Source organism: Sminthopsis crassicaudata, chromosome 4, assembly GCF_048593235.1.
Source record: "Sminthopsis crassicaudata isolate SCR6 chromosome 4, ASM4859323v1, whole genome shotgun sequence".
NCBI lineage: Eukaryota > Metazoa > Chordata > Mammalia > Dasyuromorphia > Dasyuridae > Sminthopsis > Sminthopsis crassicaudata.
In genome coordinates, this window is record NC_133620.1 from 89,029,548 (window position 1) to 89,050,116 (window position 20,569).

At 35.3% G+C, this 20,569-nt stretch overlaps 1 pseudogene; it reads left to right on the plus strand.

The window, feature by feature from the left end:
• LOC141540601 (kinetochore-associated protein DSN1 homolog pseudogene) overlaps window positions 1-19,577 on the plus strand; it is a 31,998-nt pseudogene extending 12,421 nt beyond the window's left edge.
• The last annotated feature ends 992 nt before the right edge of the window (window positions 19,578-20,569 follow it).

Here is a 20,569-nt window from a genome sequence, read left to right on the forward strand (position 1 = left end):
TTGGGGTTAAGTGACTTGCCTAAGGTCACACAGCTAGGAATATTAAGTGTCTGAGGCGGGATTTGGACTCAGGTCCTCCTGACTTCGGGGCCAGTGCTCTATCCACTATGCCATTTAGTTGCCCAACAATATTATTGTTCTGTAAGAAATAATGAGCAGTTTGATTTCAGAAAGCTCTAGAGAGACTTACATGAACTGATGCTAGGTGAAGTATGTAGAACCAATAGAACATTGTACATGGCAACAAGATTATGATGTTATCAACTTTGATGAACTTGGCTCTTTTCAACAATGAGATTATTCAGAACAATTCTAATAGTCTTTCATTGAAGAGAATTAACCACATTCAGAAATAGGACTATGGAGATCTAATGTGAATCATAACATTTTCATCTTTCTTATTATTCTTGTTGTTTGCTTGCTTGTTCTTTGTTTCTCACATTTTCCTCTTTTAATCTGATTTTTCTTTCACAGCATGGCAAATATGGAAATATGTTTAGAAGAATTTGACATGTTTAACCTATATTGGATTACTTGCTGTCTAGGGGTAGAAAAATATGGGGAGGGAGAGACAAGAATTTGGAACACAAGATTTTGCAAAAGTGAATGTTGATAACTATCTTCATATATATTGTGAAAAATAAAAAGCTATGATCAAAACAAAACAAAACAAAATAAATAAAGAGTGACCCTATCATGCTTTTAAAAAAACAGCATGGTGAACAACAATCTTGCCAATATTGAAGAATTAAAGAAATTGATGTTGAAGTAAAGAAAGAGATTGAGGATGCTGCCCAGTTTGCTATAGCTGATCCAGAACTGCCTTTGGAAGAATTAGGCTCTCATATCTACTCCAGAGACCCACCTTTTGAAGTTTGAGGAGTAAATTAGTGGATAAAGTACAAATTTCTAAGGTAAAGGGAAGTATGTGTTGAATGTAAACAAGACCCTTAAAAGAAGTTTATCTTATCAATTTTAAGAAACCAATTATAGATCTAAGGAAGAGGTGAAAATTCCAAAACCAAACATTTTGCATTGTCATTAGAGGATATTATATCTTAAAATTCAAGGTTAACTGGTTACATCCATGCTATATTTATACATTATGTTAATTGTTTTAGTAAAGGATAAGAACCAGTTAAAAATAAAAACCATATTGGTTTCCAAAAAATATTATCAGTAAAATGAATTTATATTGAGTCAGTTCATAAGTTCTCTACTTTTCATTCTAAAATAATCCTAGCATAAGGGAGGATGATAGGATGAATGGAATAGTGTATTATATAAAAAAATCAAATCAGTTTATTTAAATATATTTATGGTCTAAAAAACACTTCGACAGAAAAGTTGATTCTGAAATTGTAATGTGCTGTTGTCTCCAGAAGCTGCCGATTACTCTCTGGCAGGAGATCTGCTGTGTCAACTCAAAATTCTTGGATGGATTCTTCTTCCTGTAGAGAACCAACTTCCCTTCCTGCAGAGAGCAACCTCAAGTCTCATCCAGACAAAACTCTCTCTTTCCTCCAGAGTTTCCCTCTTTTATCCTCCCAGAGAATGGTCATGGGATAATCTAAAGGCTTCTGGGAAAAATTACTTCAACCAATGAACTTGCTCCTCCTAAGCATGCAAGCTCTTCCCCAGGAATTCACAAGTAAAACTCCCAGTAAAGGCTGGAACTAGAGAATTGTCAAGTACCAACTTAGCACTTAGTAAGAACCTAATATCTCATTATCTCATTAGCACTTAGTAAGAACCTAACATGAAATTACTCAAAAGCTTAAAGAAAAAAACAAATGTCAATTATTCAGTTTAATAAAATACAGCATGGTATATAGATCTGAATCCATCAGAGTGTAGTCAATGGCTATTGTTACAAGTTGAAAAACTTTTGACTCTAAATCACTATTACACTGATCTTGAAATACACATATTGCCTAAGATAGGAAAGCTCTAAAATCAAAAGATTGACCATCATCCTCCCCACCCATTCTGGTTTGCTTGTTTCTTCTTATTATTGTTATTGTTAATCATCTATTACACCTTTCTAGAAAAATTGGGATTTATTCTGTTATCTTTAATGTTGTTGAGTAATTTCAGTTGTGCCTGACTCTTCACACTTCATTTGGTAATTTCTTGTCAAAGACAGTGGATTGGTTTGATATTTCCTTCTCAGATCATTTTACAGATAGGAAAATTGAAGCAAACAGCAGTAAATGATTTTCCCATGGGTACTGAAAGAGAATGATCAATATAAAGCTTTTCCATATCAATTTGTAATAGGCCTTATTATACACTTAATATTTTGGGAACATGAGCATGGCATGACCCCTTGTTATGAAAAAAAAAAAAAAAAACTTGTGTCCCCATAGTAGGAAAACATAACTCCAATAGATGTTTTCTCCCCTGAAAGTCTCATCCACTTCCAGTGAAGAAAATATCTTGAATAACCAAATCTGTTTGAAAAGTCATCACATACTTAATTTGAGGGGGAAGGGGAAGGGAAGAGAAGAAAGATCTTATTTTTTTTTCCTGAAGTAATTGGGATTAAGTGACTTGACCAGTGTCACATAGGTAGGAAGTACTAAGTGTCTGAAAGCAGATTTGAACTCAGATCCTCCTGACTTCAGGGTTAGTGATCTATCCACTGCACCACTTAGCAGCCCTAAAAGATCTCTTTTGAAACTATATGAAGTTGTATGAGAAACAGGGCCTTCCTTTTTATCTTCTAGAGTCTGGCTCATGGAATGGATGGATTGCCTGGAATATTCCCATCTGGGACTCTAGAGGCTGAACTAGGATTCTCCAGCAGTGTGTGATGCAGATGTAGCTGTTCCCCTGAATTGATAATGTATCATTTTTATCTTTCTTTCTCTTATTACAATAAACCTTATTTTTGAATTGATGTAGGAGTATCTTTATTTATTGTGATCTAACAGAAACTAAACATGTTGCATCACATTGCTCTTTAGCAATAGAGTCACAAAGCTACCAAATGTTTGAGGCCACATTTGAACTCATGTCATCCTGATTCCAGGATACTACTGAGTTGTCTCTTATTATTTTGGCTCAATTTTTTTTCCTTATTTCTTTGTACTCTACACCTAGAACAATTCTTCAAACATAGTAATCACTTAATAATTATTTCTTGAATGCTCCCCTTTCCCACAAATTATCTTGTAATTTTTTTTTGGCTCTACATTATAAATTCTTGGAGGTCAGTGACTGATTTGTCTTTCAGAACTTTTTTTAAAAATTTCTACTGATTAATGAAGTTCTTCCTTCATGTTGTTTTTGTTTAATTGGAGGGATTACACTCTTCATTGATGGGCATATGGTTGGGGAGGTGGGTCAACCCACATTAATGAAATCAAGGAACATTTATAAAGTACTAAAATATGAAATAGAAACCATACATTTTAATAAAAGCTTGTATTTTATTTATTTCTCCAGTAATTATTACATTTCATCCATATACAAATCATTGTGGTAGAAATAATCATCACTTTTATTTTTGTGACTAGAATAATCTGGGAATATAAAATTCAAGAATTTTTTTTTTCTTTATTTTTTGGGCACATAGGAAATTAAACACCTGTTTGCCAAATAAATACAGGCATGCCTGCTACTGCTTATCTTTTGATGTGCAGTTTACCTGGCAGTTTCTTTAAAACAGGGTAAAGTGAGAAAAGTACTCATTAGAGAAAATATAATGGCTTTTATAACAAGATTAGGCAAAAAAATAGGCAAATTGCACATTTTACCACCTGTGTTTTTATAATGTTTGCCAATGCAATAATGTGATACTTGAAAAAGGTTGAAACATGGACTTAAAATGATAATCACAATAAAGTAATGAAGGAATCCAAATCCATAGATTTGCATCATATTTGGATTCTTTAAAATTCTCCTAGATGCTAAGTTCCTCCTTGTAAATATATACTAAGCTCAAGCCAGATTCTTTCAGAATTCCTCAATCTTCTGACAAATGTTTTCTTATTTTGGACTATATAGTGAACCATTTTATTGCCTAAGTGCCAACATACACAACTGTGATTCTCAGTGTGAAAGATAGGGTAAAATGAATAATTTTACTTCTAAGTTAGACCAAAACACTTTAGAAAAGAGGAGAAATTTAAAAAGAGAGGAAAAGAAGGCATAACATTCATTTTTATTAAGTATTTGATAGAATTAGAATCATGCAATTTCAATTAAGAGGAAAGTCAGAGATCATCTAACAAAGAACTTATTTTGTGTCATGAAGTCTAGATGAGTTAAAGAAATACATGAATGAAGAAAAGTTGGGGGAAGAACTGAGAGTAAGGCAGTAAATTTTGAAAAGAGAATTAGCATTTCAAAAGAGGCAAAAAATTCCTCAATTGATCAATGATCAAAAGATATGAGCAGACAGTTTTCAGATGATAAAATTAAAGCCATCAATAGTCATATGAAAAAACGCTCTACTTCACTATAATTTAGAGAAATGCAAATTAAAACAACTCACACTTCTCAGGCTAAGATGATAGGAAAACATAATGATAAATGTTGGAGGGGATGTGGAAGAACTGGAACACAAATACATTGTTGATGGAGTTGTGAAATTATCCAACCATTTCTGAGACAATTTGGAACTATGCTGAAAGGGTTATAAAATTGCGCACACTTTTTGATACAGTAGTATCTCTATTGGGTCTGTATCCCAAAGAGATAATAAAAGCAGGGAAAGGGCTCATATGCAAAAATGTTTGTAAGCACTGTTTTTGTAGTGGCAAGGATTGGAAACTGAGTGGATGCCCTTCAGTTGGGGAATTGATGAATAAGTAATGGCATATGAAAGCATTGAATATTATTATTTTATAAGAAATTATGAGCAGGTTTATTTCAGAAAAGCCTGAAAATATTTTTGTGTATTTGTTTTTTCTTTCCTTACTTTCTTTTTTTTTTCCTTTTCTGATTTTTTTTTGTTTGCCATATTTTAAGGATAACATAAAGAAAATAAAGTTGACCAAGAAAATATTGAACATATTTTTCTTAATGTGACTTTTTTATGCTCCATGGTTAGTAGTCTCTTTGATAAATTGGTTGTCTTAGTTAGTGCCAATTCTATTTTCTTCTTCTTTTCTTCTTGGCAGAGGCTATTAGAGTTAGGTGACTTGCCCAAGACCACACAATTAGTAAGGGTCTATGGTTGGATTTGAATTTAGCTTCTTTTGATCACAGGGCCATTATTCTACCTACTGATCCAGCCAGCTCTCTCAGTCAACTTTATATTCTCGATGCTTTCCTTAAAATGTGGCATGAAGAATGGAGGATAATATAGTTTATAATGTTACAATTTAGTGGAACTATGATTATCTTATTCCTTTTCTTTTCCCCCTAAATCAAGATGGAAAGATTTCATTGCACTACTAAAAACTGGCTAAATTCATAGGGCTTTTAAAGCAAGTTAACAAGGAGAAAAACAAATTCCCTAAAGAACTCACAATTAAGGAAGAGGAATATGCCATTAAAGAAAAAGATGTCATTAAGTTGTGACAAGTTTCTAATGTACCCTCCATTCCATAAGGCAGGTTAACCCTAAAAAAGAATTTAGAGAATTAGCTATTGTGACAGTTAGCAGGTGGACTACCCCTAAAAAGGAGTTAATCATAACAACGATAAAAATTTTAAAAACATAGCCAAACACGTTCACTGCTTATATAGATTCAATTGCAAAATTCTCCTTAAAGGATTAATAAAAGGCAACTTAAATAATCTGTAATGCAGGAGAAACTCAAGCAAGATAGACATTAGAGAGTATTTAATATTTTATTTGAAATGGAGAGATTTATTGGAGTCAAATGGTCCCAGGGCTGAATGAGACTATCATCTCCAAGAATCCAGCAAACAATGTGAGTTCTCAATGACCTATATACACATGGCTCAGACTCAGGGGGTAGGCTGAGGCAGGGGTACAGTCAGGGTGCTGAGAGTGGGAACTAGATTCTGACAGGTTGGAATGAGCCTCCAGAAATGTGGGGGAAGCATCTTGATAAGACAGTATCTGACATTGCTATAGCTTGGGAGGGGAGAGGCATTCTGATATTCTAAAACATAAAATATTTTATCCTTATCAAATATTCTGATAAAGAGAGAGGGGAGGTTTTGCAGGATTGAGCTTTGAGCTGACAATTGTAAACTGAAGCAGAACAATTAGAGAAACTGAATCAAGACTGGGTCAGGATAATTAGGGAAACCAAGTCAAGACAATAAAAGAGAACTGTGGCATAACAGTAGCTTGAAATGGGGAGAGGCATTCTGATATTCTAAAATATATTTTATCATCAAATATTCTGATTAATAGGGAGGTTTTGTAGGATTGAGCTGAACAATTATAAACTGAGGCAGAACAATTAGGGAAACTGAAGCAGGATAATGTAGGGAGACTGAGTCAGGATAGTTAGGGAATCTGACTCAGGACAATAAAAGAAAACTGTGGCATAACACATTGAATAAATATTCAGTATTTTTACCTCTAGTCTTTTTAGTCATTTCTGTTAGGTGGAAGGATGCCCCTCTGGACCATGAGAAACATAATCTTGAAAGTCTGTTGTTAGAAGTTTGTAACAAGCTCTTCACACTAATGTAGATGGTATTTTTACACCCCCAGATATACTACCCTAAAAAAACAAAAAAAAAAAAAAAAAAAAAAACAAACAAACAAACAAACAAAAAAAACAACAAAAAACCCCCAACAAAAACAAAACCCTAAAACCCTGATAACTTGATAAACATAAAAACAAAACAAAACAAAACAAAAATAAAACAAAATATAACCTGTCTTATTGCCTATCTGGGATCTTAGTATGATAATCTTTGCCACCTGTCTAGGATGAAATTCCTTTAATATGACAAATGTATTATGGAATTTTATGTTTCCTTTTATAAATGTGTCCCTGAAATTGCTTGATATTGACTCCCCTGTTCTGGTGGGGTTCAGTAGTTAGTTAGCAATAAACGGTCTTAAATTTATATTATTTTGGCTGTTCTGTATTTCTCTTGTCTGGGCACTTTAGGTTCAACTTTCTTTGACCCCATTTTTTTTTTCAACAGTACTGCAAGGTTTGTTTTGGAATTAAGGCACTTACAGATGAGAGTTTGACTTTCTTGATCAAGGTTATGATGCAAGTAAACTGTAATAATCCCTGAAAATTGTCCCCTTTTGATCTGTAAAATTAAGACTCTGAACACTGTGTTCTCTTTTGATCTGTAAAGAAGGGAGATTCGAGTTTCAGGACCTCTTGGGAAGCATATCTTCCTAGACAAGTTAAGTGGGGTTATTGCACTGGGCCTTTCTAAGGCAAATCACCCCACTGATCTTTGGGGATGCCAGACCATTTTCAGGAAATTCCAATTGGAGATCTGGGCCTGGTTTTGATAAACATCTAAGCCTGGGGACTTTGGCTTTCTTTTTAGCCTGAAACCTGAGTCTCAAGATTCCTTTTAAAAGGGCACTTTCAAACTCACTTCTTTGCAGAATGTCCAAAGTAGGACCCTGCCTGCTGGGGAGACATTCTTTTCTCATCCCTAATGCCATTTCCTTAACAGGATTTGCCTCTCAGGAAGTCAGGCTTCCTAGTAAAGCTAGCTTTTTATCCAATAATAAACCTCCACTTTTGTCATTAATATTTTAGGTTCATAAATTATTTCACGAAGGAACTGCACCTCCAACCAAAAGGGGATTTCCACAATTCTGGGCACTGCCATTAACCTCATCAATTACACAACCAGTAATTTCTGAAAGCAGTCAAAACATATTTAGAAGTTATAAAATAAAATTATCCAGTTGCCAATATACCAAATAATAATAATAATAATAATAATAACTTATCTAGGAGAAAATGCCTTTATTTTCATTTATATATATATACAATGTAGGAATCATTCAAAAAGAATTAAACCATTATTTTAATTTTCATGTCATTTTCACTTTCCATAAATAAATATTCAAAAGTAAGTTGAAAAGTAAAATAAATAAATGAAATGATTAAAGTACTGCACTTAGGAGAATTTGATTTTTGTAATATTCTAATTCTGAACCAATTACTTTACTTCTTGTGCATGATGAAGAAAAGAAAGGAAAATCTTTTTCTAATGCATATGTATGAATATATTTGTTGTAATATGGGAGCCACCTGCCAGTGGCTGCTGGAGGTCTAACTCATATTTCTAGAATGGATCTCTTCGTGTGAGAGGATGATGATGATACAAGGAGACTGAGAGGCAGTTGCGTTGTCCGACTTCCCACCTCTTCCCTCTTGCCTCTAATTTATTTCATTCCCAATCCAAAAGGAACACCTGCATCAGCAAAGGCTGCTTTGCAACTCCTTCAAGTGTTATTATCTACAGCTGCAGATGTTCTCAGACAATTGACCTACCCCTTCACTTAGGCATGTTCCTTAACAATTCCCTATTTTTTTGTTTTATGTAAATGCAATTATTTCCCCCCCACAGCATGGTCAGTAAGTTTGTGCATTAGCTATTATCTAACTCCACATGGTAATATATCTAAGTCTGCATTCTAGGGAGTGCAAACAACACTCTAACAGGTATCGAATCTTATGAGATGTCATGGAGGCAAAACAAACGAACAGAGAATGCTATAGTAAATCACCCTATAACTATCCAGAGGTGATAGTGCTGTTTGCATTCCTCAGTGTGCAGACCCAAATATATATAGATATAGATATAGATATAGATATAGATATAGATATAGATATAGATATAGATATAGATATAGATATAGATAGATAGATAGATAGATAGATATAGATATAGATATAGATATAGATATAGATAGATAGATATATGTATATATATATATATATATATATATATATATGTATATATCTATATTTGTGTTTAATTTACTCTATCACTTATTTTATTAAGGATTTATCTCATACCCAGAGTTGTAAATGATATAGTATCTGCTTCTCTTCTATCTTTATGATCTTTGATACTCAGCTCATATATACCTTTTGAATTTATTATGAGATATAGTAAAAAATGGTTGTCTAAACCTAATTTTTGCCACTGTTTTATAGTTTTCCTAGATCATACCTCCTCCCCCCCTTTTAAAGCTCTGTATTTTGTGAATTGAATTGAAAAAACAATTGAAAAGCTTTTGAATAAACAAAGATGATGCCTGTACCACAAGCAGGAAAGCAGTAGAATAGAAATTTTTGTTTTTATCTAAGATTTTCAATAAGAATTTATATTTAACATAGTGATCAATTAATGAAACGTGATCAAAAATGATTCTTTAAAATTATATGAACAGGGGGCGGAGCCAAGATGGCGGAGAAGAAACACACGATTCTGTGAACGTCCTCACTCCCTCACAACCAATTAGATAAATTAAGCCTTAGAATAAGCCCAGTACTGATAGATACCACAAGGACTGGAAGCAAGACTTACCAGCTGAAGAGAATCTGGAGTTTCAACAGAAAAGGTCAGTTCCCAGGGGAGGAAGAAGAGAGGCCAGCACAGATGGCTGGGTGCTAGCATACTCTGCCAATCTCGCTGGGAAGGGCTCTGGGATCAGAGAAGCCACTGAGATAAAGGAATCTGGCACAGGCTATTAGCTCTTCTCTGCTAATTATTTAGCAGTTCAGAAGGGAAATCTAAACACTTTAAAAATTCAGATAGATTAGATTTTCCCCAGATCCTGGGGGTGACTGAGCAGATCGCAGCAACAGGGGGTGTGGCCTCAGCTCCCACCTGAGAATAGTTAAGAGATTGACAAGTGGGTGGATATGGCCCAAGGCAACACACACTGCCTAGCTTACCTGGAGGGAGTGGAACTCAGCTCCAGGAAGTCCCAGAGAAGCGGAACCTTTGAACTAGGGACCACGGTTTCTGGCAGACACTTCCAGTTTGAGCACAGGGGATTTTCACGTCACCTGCTGCAGACATCCATGCCCCACCGGGACACAAAGGCTGGGCTTTGTGCTGCCTTTACTGTTCAGCGCCCTCGGGGCACAGCAGCGCTAATCACCTCTGAGGCACCTCCAGGGAGGGGGTGGGGAACTCTCTCCCAGAGCTCTATCTTAGCTGAGGCGCAGGAGCCGCTGCATCCATCCAGTCTGGGAGGAAGCTGGTAAAGAAGTAAATAAATAATTTCCTACCCCAGGGACAGACCCCAAAAGATTTTTTTAAATATGAGCAAAAAAGCCAAAAAAAAAACATAGATTCCCCCCCAACCAAAAATTAAACTCGAAATACAAAAATTAAAAGGAGAAATCAATAAAATTGAAAGTAAAAAAACTATTGAATTAATAAATAAAACCAAGAGTTGGTTTTATGAAAAAGCCAATAAAATAGATAAACCTTTGGTAAATTTGATCAAAAAAAAGAAAGAGGAAAATCAAATTGATAGTCTTACAAATGAAAAGGGGGATCTTTCCACCAATGAAGAGGAAATTAGAGAAATAATAAGGAGTTACTTTGCCCAACTTTATGCCAATAAATTTGATAACTTAAGTGAAATGGATGACTTCCTCCAAAAATATAGGCTCCCTAGATTAACAGAGGAGGAGATAAATTGCTTAAATAGTCCCATTTCAGAAAAAGAAATAGAACAAGCTATTAATCAACTCCCCAGGAAAAAATCCCCAGGGCCAGATGGATTCACATGTGAATTCTACCAAACATTTAAAGAACAATTAGCCCCAATGTTATATAAATTATTTGAAAAAATAGGGGATGAAGGAGTCCTACCAAATTCCTTTTATGACACAGACATGGTACTGATACCTAAACCTGGTAGATCGAAAACTGAGAAAGAAAATTATAGACCAATCTCCTTAATGAATATTGATGCTAAAATCTTAAATAAGATATTAGCAAAAAGACTTCAGAAAATCATCTCCAAGATAATACACTATGATCAAGTAGGATTTATTCCAGGAATGCAGGGCTGGTTTAATATTAGGAAAACTATTAATATAATTGACCATATTAATAATCAAATTAATAAGAACCATATGATCATCTCAATAGATGCAGAAAAAGCATTTGACAAAATCCAACATCCATTCCTACTAAAAACTCTTGAGAGTATAGGAATAAATGGATTATTCCTTAGAATAATCAGGAGTATATATTTAAGACCGTCAGTAAGCATAATATGCAATAGAAATAAACTGCAACCTTTCCCAGTAAGATCAGGAGTGAAACAAGGTTGCCCACTATCACCATTACTATTCAATATAGTACTAGAAACGCTAGCCTCGGCAATAAGAGCCGAGAAAGAGATTCAAGGAATTAGAGTAGGAAATGAGGAAATTAAACTATCACTTTTTGCAGATGACATGATGGTATACTTAGAGAACCCCAAAGACTCTGCTAAAAAGCTACTAGAAATAATTCAAAATTTCAGCAAAGTGGCAGGATACAAAATAAATCCACATAAATCCTCGGCATTTTTATATATCACTAACAAAATGCAACAGCAAGAGATACAAAGAGAAATTCCATTCCAAACAAATGTTGATATTATAAAATATTTGGGAATCCATCTACCAAAGAAAAGTCAGGAATTATATGAGAAAAATTACAAAACACTTGCCACAAAAATAAAATCAGATTTAAATAATTGGAAAGACATTCAGTGCTCTTGGATAGGCCGAGCGAATATAATAAAGATGACAATACTCCCCAAACTAATCTATTTATTTAGTGCTATACCAATCAGACTCCCAAGAAACTATTTTAATGACCTAGAAAAAATAACAACAAAATTCATATGGAAGAATAAAAGGTCAAGAATTGCAAGGGAACTAATGAAAAAAAACTCAGAGGAAGGTGGTCTAAGTGTACCTGATCTAAAGCTATATTATATAGCAGCAGTCACCAAAACCATTTGGTATTGGCTAAGAAATAGACCGGTAGATCAGTGGAACAGATTAGATACAAAGGACAAAAAAGGGTACATCTATAGCAATCTAATCTTTGACAAACCCAAAGATTCCAACATTAGGGATATAAATTCATTATTTGGAAAAAACTGTTGGGAAAACTGGAAATTAGTATGGCAGAAATTAGATATGGATCCACACTTAACACCATATACCAAGATAAGATCAAAATGGGTCCATGATTTAGGCATAAAGAGGGAGATAATAAATAGATTAGAGGAACAGAGGATAATCTACCTCTCAGACTTGTGGAGGAGGAAGGAATTTATGACCAGAGGAGAACTAGAGATCATTATTGATCACAAAATAGAAGATTTTGATTACATCAAACTAAAAAGTTTCTGTACAAATAATACTAATGCAAACAAGATTAGAAGGGAAGTAACAAATTGGGAAAATATTTTTAAAAACAAAGGTTCTGACAAAGGTCTCATTTCCAAAATATATAGAGAACTGACCATAATTTATAAGAAACCAAACCATTCTCCAATTGATAAATGGTCAAAGGATATGAACAGACAATTCTCAGAGGAAGAAATTGAAACTATATCCACTCACATGAAAGAGTGTTCCAAATCACTACTGATCAGAGAAATGCAAATTAAGACCACTCTGAGATACCACTACACACCTGTCAGATTGGCTAAGATGACAGGAACAAATAATGACAAATGTTGGAGGGGATGTGGGGAAATTGGGACACTAATACATTGCTGGTGGAGTTGTGAAAGAATCCAGCCATTCTGGAGAGCAATCTGGAATTATGCCCAAAAAGTTATCAAACTGTGCATACCCTTTGACCCAGCAGCGCTACTACTGGGATTATATCCCAAAGAAATACTAAAGAGCGGAAAGAGTCATATATGTGCCAAAATGTTTGTGGCAGCTCGTTTTGTTGTAGCTAGAAACTGGAAGATGAATGGATGTCCATCAGTTGGAGAATGGTTGGGTAAATTGTGGTATATGAAAGTTATGGAATATTATTGCTCAGTAAGAAATGACCAGCAGGAGGAATACAGAGAGGGTTGGAGAGACTTAAATCAACTGATGCTGAGTGAAATGAGCAGAACCAGAAGATCACTGTATACTTCAACAACGATACTGTATGAGGATGTATTCTGATGGAAGTGGAAATCTTCAACATAAAGAAGATCCAACTCACTTCCAGTTGATCAATGATGGACAGAGGTAGATACACCCAGAGAAGAAACACTGGGAGGGGAATGTAAATTGTTAGCACTAATATCTGTCTGCCCAGGTTGCATGTACCTTCGGACTCTAATGTTTATTGTGCAACAAGAAAATGATATTCACACACATGTATTGTACTTAGACTATATTGTAACACATGTAAAATGTATGGTATTGCCTGTCGTCGGGGGGAGGGAATAAGGGAGGGGGGGTAATTTGGAAAAATGAATACAAGGGATAATATTATAAAATATATATATATATATAATAAAAAAAATTTAAAAAAAAAAAAAAAAAAAAAAAAACATAGATTCCTTCTACACAGAGAAAGAGCGGGTATCCAACCCTGAGGAAGTTAAAAGCAGAGAGACAGCAGATAACAACCTAAAGGGGAACGATTCCTGCCCCCCCCATCACATAACTCTCTCTTAGAAGACACTATTAAAAAATTAAGGGAGCTTGAAGAAAAATGGGGAAAGGAAAGGGAAGCTATGATAGAGAATAACAACGTCCTGAAATTGGAGTTGGAAAAAATAAAGAATTCACAGGAGATGCAGGGAAACAAAATTTATGAATTAGAAAAGGTTAAAAAAACACAGGAAAGTAGGATTTCTGAATTGGAAAAGATAAAAAAGTCTCAAGAAAATAGAATTTCTGAATTGGAAAAAGAAAATAATTCTCAAAAAAAAAAATTAGGGAAATGGAAAAAAAATTCAATAGAGCAAAATAATTCATTTAAAAACGAAATTAGGCATTTACAAAAAAGAACTAAAAACTGATAGGGGCGGAACCAAGATGGCGGAGAAGAAACACACGACTCAGTGAACGTCCTCACTCCCTCACAACCAATTAGATAAATTAAGTCTCAGAATTAGCTCAGGACTGATAGATACCACAAGGACTGGAAGCACGACTTACCAGCTGAAGAGAATCTGGAGTTTCAACAGGAAAGGTCAGTTCTCAGGGGAGGAAGAAGAGAGACCAGCACAGACAGTGGGGTAGGGGCACACTGCGCCCATTGCGCTGGGAAGGGCTCTGGGATCAGAGAAGCCACTGAGGTAAAGGAATCTGGCACAGGCTGTTAGCTCTTCTCTGCTAATTATTTAGCAGTTCAGAAGAGAAAGCCAAAATATTTTAAAACTCAAATTAGATTTTCCCCGATCCTGGGGGTGACTCAGCAAATCTCTTGGCACCAGGGGGTGTGGCCTCAGCTACCTCCTGAGAATAGTTAAGAGATTGACAAGTGGGTGGATACGGCCCAAGGCAACACACACTGCCTAGCTTACCTGGAGGGAGTGGAACTCAGCTCCAGGAAGTCCCAGAGAAGCGGAACCTTTGAACTAGGGACCGCGGTTTCTGGCAGACACTTCCAGTTTGAGCACAGGGGCTTCTCACGTCACCTGCTGCAGACATCCACTCCCCACCCGGACACATAGGCTGGGCTTCGTGCTGTCTTCACTATTCTACGCCCTCGAAGCACAGTAGTGCTAATCACCTCTGAGGCACTTCCAGGGAGGGGGTGGGGAACTCTCTCCCAGAGCTCTATCTTAGCTCAGGCGCAGGAGCCTCTGCATCCATCCAGTCTGGGAGGAAGCTGGTAAAGAAGTAAATAAATAATTTCCTACCCCAGGGACAGACCCCAAAAGATTTTTAAGTATGAGCAAAAAAGCTAGAAAAACCATAGATTCCTTCTATACAGAGAAAGAGCGGGTATCCAAGCAGAGAATCAGCAGACAACAACCTAAAGGGGAACGATTCCTGCCCCCCATCACATAACTCTCTCCTAGAAGAAGCTCTTAAAAAATTGAGGGAGATCGAAGAAAAATGGGGAAAGGAAAGGGAAGTTATGATAGAGAATAACAACGTCCTGAAATTGGAGTTGGAAAAAATAAAGAATTCACAGGAGATGCAGGGAAACAAAATTAGTGAATTAGAAAAGGTTAAAAAAACACAGGAAAGTAGGATTTCTGAATTGGAAAAGATAAAAAAGTCTCAAGAAAATAGAATTTCTGAATTGGAAAAAGAAAATAATTCTTAAAAAAACAAATTAGGGAAATGGAAAAAAATTCAATAGAGCAAAATAATTCATTTAAAAACGAAATTGGGCATTTACAAAAAGAACTAAAAACTGTGAAAGAAGAAAATAACTCCTTAAAAGACAGGATGGAACAAATAGAAATGAATGATTCACAGAGAACCCAAGAATCAGTCAAACAAAACAAAAAAAATGAGAAGCTGGAGAACAACGTCAAATACTTAAGTCTGATTTTTTTCTTAGAAACATATAGAATTCCTCTGTTTCATTGAATGACCATCTTCTTCCATGGAAAAAGATGCTGAACTTAGCTGGGTAGTTCATTCTTGGTTGCAGTCCTTGATCTTTTGCCTTATGGAATATCAGGTTCCAGGCCCTTCTATCTTTTAATGTGGAGGCAGCCAGATCAAAATTTCAGCAAGGTGGCAGGATACAAAATAAATCCACATAAATCCTCGGCATTTTTATATATCACTAACAAAATGCAACAGCAAGAGATACAAAGAGAAATTCCATTCCAAACAAATGTTGAGAGTATAAAGTATTTGGGAATCCATCTACCAAAGAAAAGTCAGGAATTATATGAGAAAAAATTACAAAACACTTGCCACAAAAATAAAATCAGATTTAAATAATTGGAAAGACATTCAGTACTCTTGGATAGGCCGAGCGAATATAATAAAGATGACAATACTCCCCAAACTAATCTATTTATTTAGTGCTATACCAATCAGACTCCCTAGAAACTATTTCAATGACCTAGAAAAAATAACAACAAAATTCATATGGAAGAATAAAAGGTCGAGAATTGCAAGGGAACTAATGAAAAAAAACTCAGAGGAAGGTGGTCTAAGTGTGCCTGATCTAAAGCTATATTATATAGCAGCAGTCACCAAAACCATTTGGTATTGGCTAAGAAATAGACCGGTAGATCAGTGGAACAGATTAGATACAAAGGACAAAAAAGGGTACATCTATAGCAATCTAATCTTTGACAAACCCAAAGATACCAACATTAGGGATAAAAATTCATTATTTGGAAAAAACTGTTGGGAAAACTGGAAATTAGTATGGCAGAAATTAGATATGGATCCACACTTAACATCATATACCAAGATAAGATCAAAATGGGTCCATGATTTAGGCATAAAGAGGGAGATAATAAATAGATTAGAGGAACAGAGGATAATCTACCTCTCAGACTTGTGGAGGAGGAAGGAATTTATGACCAGAGGAGAACTAGAGATCATTATTGATCACAAAATAGAAGATTTTGATTACATCAAACTAAAAAGTTTCTGTACAAATAATACTAATGCAAACAAGATTAGAAGGGAAGTAACAAATTGGGAAAATATTTTTAAAAACAAAGGTTCTGACAAAGGTCTCATTTCCAAAATATATAGACAACTGACCCTAATTTATAAGAAACCAAACCATTCTCCAATTGATAAATGGTCAAAGGATATGAACAGACAATTCTCAGAGGAAGAAATTGAAACTATATCCACTCACATGAAAGAGTGTTCCAAATCACTATTGATCCAAGAAATGCAAATTAAGACAACTCTGATATACCACTACACACCTGTCAGAATGGCTAAGATGACAGGAACAAATAATGATGAATGTTGGAGGGGATGTGGGGAAACTGGGACACTAATACATTGCTGGTGTGGAGTTGCGAAAGAATCCAGCCATTCTGGAGAGCAATCTGGAATTATGCCCAAAAAGTTATCAAACTGTGCATACCCTTTGATCCAGCAGCGCTACTACTGGGCTTATATCCCAAAGAAATACTAAAGAGCGGAAAGAGACATATATGTGCCAAAATGTTTGTGGCAGCTGTTTTTGTAGTAGCTAGAAACTGGAAGATGAATGGATGTCCATCAGTTGGAGAATGGTTGGGTAAATTATGGTATATGAAGGTTATGGAATATTATTGCTCTGTAAGAAATGACCAGCAGGAGGAATACAGAGAGGCCTGGAGAGACTTAAATCAACTGATGCTGAGTGAAATGAGCAGAACCAGAAGATCACTGTACACTTCAACAACAATACTGTATGAGGATGTATTCTGATGGAAGTGGAAATCTTCAACATCAAGAAAAAACAACTCACTTCCAGTTGATCAATGATGGACAGAGGTAGCTACACCCAGAGAAGAAACACTGGGAAGTGAATGTAAATTGTTAGCACAAATATCTGTCTGCCCAGGTTACATGGACCTTCGGAATCTAAAGTTTATTGTGCAACAAGAAAATGATATTCACAAACATGTATTGTATCTAGACTATATTGTAACACATGTAAAATGTATGGGATTGCCTGTCATCAGGGGGAAGGAATAGAGGGAGGGGGGGATTATTTGGAAAAATGAATAAAAGGGATAATATTATAAAAAAAATATATATATATATAATAAAAATTATTAATTAAAATAAAATAAAATTATATGAACAAACATACAAACATTTGTCAAAGGAAGAATTACAAATTATTAATAATCATGTAGCAAAATGATAGTTATTACCATCTATAAGAGAAATTCAGACCAAAACATTCTTGACTTCAACTCATATTCAGCAATTAGTAAAGACAACGAAAAAAAAATAATGGAAATATTCAACATTGAAGGAACTGTGAAACAATAAATATACTGTTGCATTATGGGTGGAGCTATGAATTAATAAAGGTAATCTGGAAATTAATTAGACCTATACAAATAGAGTAGCTTAAAATTTCTACACTCTTTCACCCTGATATTCCACTATTAGCTATGTATCTCAAAGAATTCACTTAAAAAAAAAAAAAGAAATAAGAGAGAGAGAGAAAGGTTCCGTATATAAAAGCATGCATATATTAGATAGAGATATTAACTTGGCCTGATAATTTTTATAGGTGGTGATGTAGAGATGTAGTGGAGGCAGAATATCCCTGAATATTGGAACATTATGTGTAATGCCAGATTCTTCCCTACAAACAAAATCTGATTCATTTATTGATTTTTATTCCTTCTTAAAAAAAAAAAAAAAAAAAAAAACCTTGGTCTAGCCTCTAAGCACAGGAGTTTCACCCGGAGATCGGGCTAGCAGGCATGGAAGCTTCTGTCCGGACTAAAGGATTCCTGAAGTGAGGAAACTCTACCCTCACCCCTTGCCCGCCTCCCACTTGGGATCCCCAAATTCTTACAATTTGAGGTGACATCATACTGCTTCCTCACTTTCTCCCGTCCCCTCCATGCTGCCACCACCACATCACCTTCTTCCTTCCTCCTTCCCTCTCTCCCCCCACCTGGCCACTCCTTCCCACCTCCAGTTTTATACTCCCTTTATCCTATTCCTTTCTTTGGCCCCAGTGGTCGATCTGCCTCCTTGGTGTGGAGATTTCTCCACCCAAGATGACTTTGTTGAATAGTATCAAGGTAGCAAGAGTGCCTGAAAAGAAAGCAGTGGTACCCAAGACTCAAGATCGTCAATTAACATCAAGCTCTACTCTCTGAAAATCTGTACTGTATCTTCTACTTTCCCGGAGACTACCAAAGAAAAAGAAAACTCTGAGGACAGTCCTAAAACAGGAAAAAAATAAGATCTCAAGCCCACTCATATGGCCCCACAAGAATATAACAATCAAAAAGCCAGTGTCAGTCCTGTCTAAGGCTAGCATGAAAGAAACAAACCATCAGAAATCACTGCCACCCTTTCACTAGAATATCACAGAGCTCAGCAGATCTATCAGCTGATACATCTATCATAGACTTAGCTGAAAGTAAATGCCTTGGCTGTCTCCTCTCCAGTTTTTAGTTGTCTGCACAGAAACTTAAACCTTTTCTGAGACATTGATGGCATCAGACTTGATACTTTTAAAGCCAGTGTCTTCAATTTCTGAAGAATTCAAGCATTTTACAAATAGACTTGAAGATGATAGGACCTTACAAAAATGCTCTGAAGAATCAAAAGGGCAGTCAGCACATGTTGCCTTGGAAGCATCAGTGACAGAGATATATAACCAGGGCTTCTTTGGAATGTGCAAATTGGGATCAACTATTGCTGCATCACCACAAGAAAGTAGCCAAAGAGATATCAGGACTTCAGAGGAAGCCAAAATTATTGATGAAGAACTGGACCTCACTCTGTATCTTCAGTCTTCACAAAGTTTAATTATTAACACAAAACATGACTACCAAAAAATATTAGACAGTCAGAATGAGATTTTTAATTGCATGGAAATGGTGATGGATGAACTACAAGCATTCTTTTATGGAAGATACAACTGAATTCTTCAAGAAATTGTCAGTGCAACTTTGAAAAAAGATTGTCCAGCAGTTGGAAGCCTCACCAATTTGAGAACTGATCATACCTCATAAATCTTCTTTCACACTTTCTCTCTGCTAAAGATCCAGTCTACATATATTTCCTCCAAATTGTCATTCAGATGATTGCAGATGAGAAGGTACTGCCTTTTATGGAGTATGACTATAAATTAATGTGGCACTTTTAAAAACAAGCATCAGCATTAACTATTCTGAATATTCATTTATAACTATCACCAGTCTTTACACAGACTCCATTGATTGATGCCATTTTCCAAGATAGTTTTGGAATATGGATTTGGAAATAATGATAGATAGATAGATATTCTCAGTAACAGCAAGTTTAAAAATGAGGAATGATTATAAAATAATTATTTAGACATTCTTATATGACTCTAAAGGAAATTCTAAAACTGTGGATTAATGGCATCACTGAAGTAGACCTGTGACCTTAGAATGATATGTAAAATTTACTTCTTAATTATGTTTCATCATATTAATCTGCATGTATATACACTCGCCCCTCCATTATTTGGTATTTAAGTTGACCACCCACTTTCTTCTTTCCCCATATAACCAAATAATGGTTTTATTTTCTAAAATGATACATAATATAGAGCTGCCTGTGATTAAAAAATAAAATAAAAATCCTTGTTATATTACATGGTTCTCTGACAAGGGAAGTAGGAATGTTGGAAGTGTTAGGAAAAGATAATACTTAATATCTGTCTATTAATTTTTTTTGTCTGAACTGAAATTGTAGTTCTGGTACTCTCTTCTCACTTCTGACTCTTCAAAATACCAAAGACTATCAACAAGTAATGTGAAAATCTATTTCACATTGCTTTTCTTCACATTATATTGTTCTGAAACTGTTTTGTAGTGGAAAATCATGAATGGAATCAATTTCTCAATTTACCAAGGATTTGGTGAGTGAGAGTGGAGCTTTAGGCAATAACTTATTCATAAACTTCTAAAAACCTATAATGTAGTAGAAGAAGGATCACACAAACCTATAATGTCTCTTGTTCTATAACATTAACTCATTGGAGGGGAAAAATATTCAAAAGCAAC